Source organism: Pristiophorus japonicus, unplaced genomic scaffold (assembly GCF_044704955.1).
Source record: "Pristiophorus japonicus isolate sPriJap1 unplaced genomic scaffold, sPriJap1.hap1 HAP1_SCAFFOLD_35, whole genome shotgun sequence".
Taxonomy (NCBI): Eukaryota; Metazoa; Chordata; class Chondrichthyes; family Pristiophoridae; genus Pristiophorus; species Pristiophorus japonicus.
Window position 1 is genome coordinate 8418842 of NW_027253324.1, and position 6020 is coordinate 8424861.

The following is a 6020-nucleotide window of genomic DNA, read 5'->3' on the forward strand; positions in this document are numbered from 1 at the left end:
CGATTACTACCCACTTTGCCTTTTCGCATTGTGCCATTTATTATTTAATCACTCCTACGCTCCACTGTATCACAGACATCCCCTTTTGTCATTCCTCGCTGCCTATTTCTTCCAGGTGCTACTTATGTTGAAAAAAATCAGCAATCTTTAAATTTTTCCTAAAATTTCGGAATGATCATCCGACTGAACGTGGACCCGGGTTCTTCATCCACAGAACCTGCACGACCTGCTGAGTTTTACAGAATACTCTGTTTTTGTTCATTCTGTTTCCATATCCCTTTTAAGGTGATGTGCTGTCTATCCGGGGTCATTCTCTGTGTCTCTAAAATGCTGTGCTATCAGTCCCGGATCAATCTGTGTCTATTTGAAGGGACGTGCTGTCTGTCCCGGATTTCAAATTTCAAAAACTGCCTTTGGAATTTTAGTTTATTTGTGTGTTTGTGTAAGCGAGAGAGTGCGTGCAAACGTGCTATCCAATCTTACTGTGCATTTCATGTCATGTGAGAAAAAACGCATTACATGCAACTTGAAGCTACAGTGATTTGATTGAACGCGCATTCGAGGACTGCCTGACAGGAGAAAAATCTGCTGTTTCATAAATCCATGCTGACTTGGAACGATCCTGTCACTGCTATACAAATGTGCTCCTATTTCATCCTTAATAATTTATTCCAACATTTTCCCCACGACTGATGTCAGGCTAACCGGTCTATAATTACCCGTTTTCTCTCTCCCTCCCATTTTAATAAGTGGTTTTACATTAGCTACCCTCCAGTCCATCGAAACTGATCCAGAGTCGATAGACTGTTGGAAAATGATCACCAATGCATCCATTATTTCCGGACCACTCCCTTAAGTACTCTGGGATGCAGACTATCAGGCCCCGGGGATTTATCGGCCTTTAATCCCATCAATTTCCCTAACACAATTTCCCGCCTAATAAGGATATCCTTCAGTTCCTCCTTCTCACTCGATCCTCGGTCCCCGAGTACTTCCGGAAGGTTATTTGTGAACCAAAGCTTTTGTTCAATTGGTCTGCGATTTCTTTGTTCCCCATGACATGAATCCGACTGCAAGGGACCAACATTTGTCTTCACTAATCTTTTCCTCTTCACATATATATAGAAGTTTTGCAGTCAGTTTTTATGTTCCCGGCAAGGTTCCTCTCGTACTCTATTTTCCCACTCTTAATTAAGCCCTTTGGCCTCCTCTCCTAAATGCTAAATTTCTGCAAGTCCTCAGGTTTGCTGATTTTTCTGGCTAATTTATAAGCCTCGTCCTTGGATTTAACACTATCCTTAATTTCCCGTGTTAGTCACGGTTGAGCCACATTCCTCATTTTATATTTACTCCAGGTAGGGATGTACAATTGGTGAAGTTCATCCATGTGATGTTTATATGTTTGCCAATGCCTTTCCAACGCCCTTTAAGTGTCATTTGCAAGTCTATTCTAGCCAGTTCACGCCTCAAACCATGGAAGTTACCTTTCCTTAATTTAGGACCCTAGTTTCTGAATTAACTGTGTCACTCTCCATCTGAATGGTTCGCTGGCTGTGAGAATTCTGCATTGTGATTGGCTGCTAGACAGCTTTTTAACGTCACAACACCTCATGCGATGGAATTCCCACTAAACTCTACTGGTTTTAACTGCACATCGAAAAGGTCAGACTTCTCGCTACTGAGATCATGAGATATTTACCTGCACCACTGACGTTGTTAGGACACTGTAATGGCAAATAAAACTGCCGCTTTCAAGTCAGAAATTCAGCCAGTGTGCTGTGCGGAACTGCTACAGTCAATGTGACCTGCGATGTAGGATCCTCATCACTCTATTTAAATACGCCGCAAATACTGCCTGCTGCACCCTGCGAATGTCTGGTTTTTCAGGCGTTTCCTGGGGAGGGCTTATAATGAGGCGTTAGGGCCTAAGTTTCCATCCGGGGTGCTGGCAGAGCACTGCATGACGATTGACATCATAATTTCAGTGAAACCAGAAGGCGGGCCGGTAAGCTTTTGCACCGCCGCAAAGCATGAGCTGAATTTTCCAGCATAGTGGTAAAAGCTGGATAAAACATAGCGATTTTAGCGAGAGCTTGCGTGTGACATGTTGAACTCCTTCCACCTTATTTTCAAATACAAATCAAATCAAGACAAGACAAGACATGACTGACTGACTGAATTTGTTTATGTATATTCATATGTAAATATTTATATATAAGCAAATTTACATACATTCCCTACTTTTTAACTTTGACTACAAATGTGCTTTTTCTGTTCTGCCTGCACTGGGCTCTATTACATTTGACATCTTTCACAGCACACGCAGCTGCTGTCAGATCCAGCAGAAAGGCACTCGCGACCTTAAAAGATCGCCTTTGTTGCCCACATCTTTCTCCTGGTTTGTCTTCCACCATGGGCTTACTGAGTTTGGGTATTTACTGACTGCACCCCCTGATTTCCAATGGAATTCATCCAGTCACCCAGCCTTCGTCCAAGCAAAAGTATACAGATTATGAAACAATTATTTATTTATTTAAGTCAAATCAAATTCAATTTTTTGCAATAAAATTGTAATTTTTTTTTTTATTATGATAAATATACATATAGTTTAAATTGGCTTTTTGTCTTGTTTGTTTTTACTACCATCCCTCCTTCCTGCCTATCTATCACCTGTGGCTTCAACAACCGTCCCTGCCCCGACTGGTCCTGAGCCCCACACTCACTCACTCACAGCCTTCAGGAATTATAGAAATCCCGTTTTATTCTTTGAAAAGGGAACTGCTGTCCGTTAAGGGTCATTCTGCATCTGTGTAAGAGGGATGTGCTTGCAGTCTCGGATCATTCGATATCTGTTTAAATGCGAAGGTTGACAGTTCCCATTCATAATTTGCCCCTTTAAGACGTATTTCCTCATAATCCGGATCATCCTGTATAGTTTTAAAAGGAGTTGATTTCAGCTGCGATGACCGAATTGTTAAACTGTTATGTGTCAAGCTACATTGACGTTGCCTGTGCCCGTGCGCATCCATATCGCAGCGCATCTATTCATGACTCGAAATATGCTCATGTTTTCCGAAATCCACAACTTGATGTCACCTTTGTCCCAAATTTGCTCTCTATATAACCATCAACAAATTTTCTGTAGCTAGCAGCGGCCGCGTGGCCTAATGGATTATCGTCTGATTTCAATTGTAACCGCGATGTTATCAGAAGGTTGCAGGCTCGAATCCTGCTGCGGTCAACTAACTCGCCTTGTCGACTTTTATATTCTTTGTTTTATTCTGCCTCAAAACCAACCATCTCGGACTGTCATTCACGTGAAGTTAAGGAAGGCTGTATGCTTTCAGAAGCTAATGGCATATTTTCATCACTGTCGATCTGGTTGCACGGGCAGAACAAGCGGTGAAGTAGATTTTCATGCACATTATTTCTGTTTGGATGCAAAAAGTAAGGGATGGATATCTGACGTCGTTGTAAATAGGAGACGAGGTGGCCGAGAGGTTCAGGCGATGGACTGCTGATCCAGTGTGCTCCTACCCTCGTCGTTATTGTGTTAAATATTTGACCTCCCTGTTTTTTTTATCAATCAATCTCATGGCAAAATTCAACATTTACTGACAAGGATACTGCAGTTTGTTTATGCAATGTAATAATACATTCATCAAAGGTAAAACCTAAGCAGGACTATAAAGAGGGGGACTCATCAGATCCGTCTCTGAGAGTGAGCACAGGCAGGATGGGCCGAATAGTGAAGTACCCTCAGAATCTGACAGCTACGCTCCTCGTTGTCGGCGGCTCCTTGCTGTAGCGGTATGATTCTTGTTTAGGGATGTTCATATTTGAAATGCGAGAGATCCTGGACGAGCGCTGCCAACTTTTATCAAAGAACCGGTTCTGATCCGGTCGACATGTGAGAAAACAGACATATTTCAAATCAAAACGTGTAATTTCGCTCCGTTGTTCCCACAGTTCCAAATTTCAAAAACTGCCTTTGGAAGGTGAAGAAATTTTAGTTTGTTTGTGTGTTTGTGTAAGCGAGAGATTTCGTGCAAACGTGCTGGGCGATCTTACTGTGCATTTAATTTCATGTGAGAAAAATGCATTATATGCAACTTGAAGCCATACTGATTTGATTGAAATACGCATTCGAGGACCGCCTGACAGGAGAAGAGACTTTTGGTGGATTTTGCTATTCCACATCTGAAAGAAGGCAAATCTCAAAACTTAGAAACATAGCGATTTTAGCGAGAGCTTGCATATGGGCTGTGTGACATGATGACCTCCTTTCCCCTTATTTTCAAATAAACATCAAATCAAGACAAGACAAGACATGATTGACTGACTGACTTTGTTTATATATATATATATATATATAATTAAATATTTATATTTACGTATATTTACATACATTCCATACTTTATAACTTTCACAATAAATGTACCTATTCTGTTCTGCCTGCACTGGGCTCTATTACATTTGACCTCTTTCACAGCACACGCAGCTGCTGTCAGATCCAGCAGAAAGGCACTCGCGACTTTAAAAGATTGCCTTTGTTGCCCACATCTTCACTCGTGGCTTGCCCTCCACCATGGGCTTACTGTGTTTGGGTATTTGTTGACTGCACCACCTGATTTCAAGTGAAATTCATGCAGTCACACAATTTTCGTTCAATCAAAAGTATATAGGTTATGAAACAATTATTTATTTATATAAATCAAATCAAATTCACTTTTTTGCAATGAAATTGTACAATTATTTATTTTCTTATTATGATAAATATATATATATTTTAAATTGGCTTTTTGTCTGGGTTGGTTTTATTTCCCTCCCTCCTTCCTGCCTGTCTATCACCTGTGGCTGCAACAACCGCCGCAGCCCCGCGTGGTCCTGAGCCCCACGCTCAATCTCGCACAGCATAATTGCCTTCAAGAATGATAGAAATCTCACTTTATTCCTTTAAAAGGGAACTGCTGAGGTCAAGGGTCATTCTACCTCTTTGTAATAGGGATGTGCTTGCTGTTCTGAATTATTCGGTGTCTGCTTAAACGGGATGGTTGTCAGTTCCGGTTCATAATTTGCCCATTTGTGACGTATTTTCTCACTATCCGGATCATCCTGTATAGTTTTAAAAGGAGTGTTATTTCAGCTGCGATGACCGAATTGTTAAACTGTTATGTTTCAAGCTACATTGACGTTACCTGTGCCCGTGCGCATCCATATCGCAGCCCATCTGTTCATTACTCGAAATATGCTCATGTTTTCCGACATCCATTCCTTGATATAACTCTTGTCCCAAATTTGCTCTCAATATAAAAAACCGGAAATGTTCGTCCGACAGCAGCGGGCGCGTGACCTAATAGATAAGGCGTCTGACTTCGGTTGCAACAGCGATGCTATCAGAAGATTGCAGGTTCGAGTCCTGTCACGGTCAACTTACTCGCCGGGTGAATTTTTATATTCTTTATTTTGATTCTGCCTCAAAACCAACCATCTCGTACAGTCACTCACCTGAAGTAAAGGAAGGCTGTTTGCTTTATGAAGGCAATGGTACATTTTCATCACTGTTCATATAAAAAACTGGGCAGAGTGTAAATGGAAAGTAACAGAAAAAGAGCGCTGAATATAACAGAATTCATTTTGATAATTATCACACAACCGCTGAACAGCCTGTCCCTCAAGCATTATCCACATATAAAACCAGCTGCTCCCCTTCAATTTGAAGAAATCACAAAATAAACTGAAATTGCCCAAACCCAAGATTTGTGCCCTGCCAGGGACCTTCAGATCTTCAGCCTAACGCTCTCCCAACTGAGCTTTTTCGGCCCGAAAGCAAATGAAGCAGAACTTTCTCACACTTTTTTGAAAGCAAAACTAACCCCGGGAGGAATTGCCCCGCCCACTCAGGCAATGGGTCCCAAACTGATCTCGGAGCTCAGGTTGTGTTAATGTAATGTATAATGATAATGAAAATCTTAACGTTCAGGTGAGGTTATCATTGCCCACGGCACAGGCAGTATCT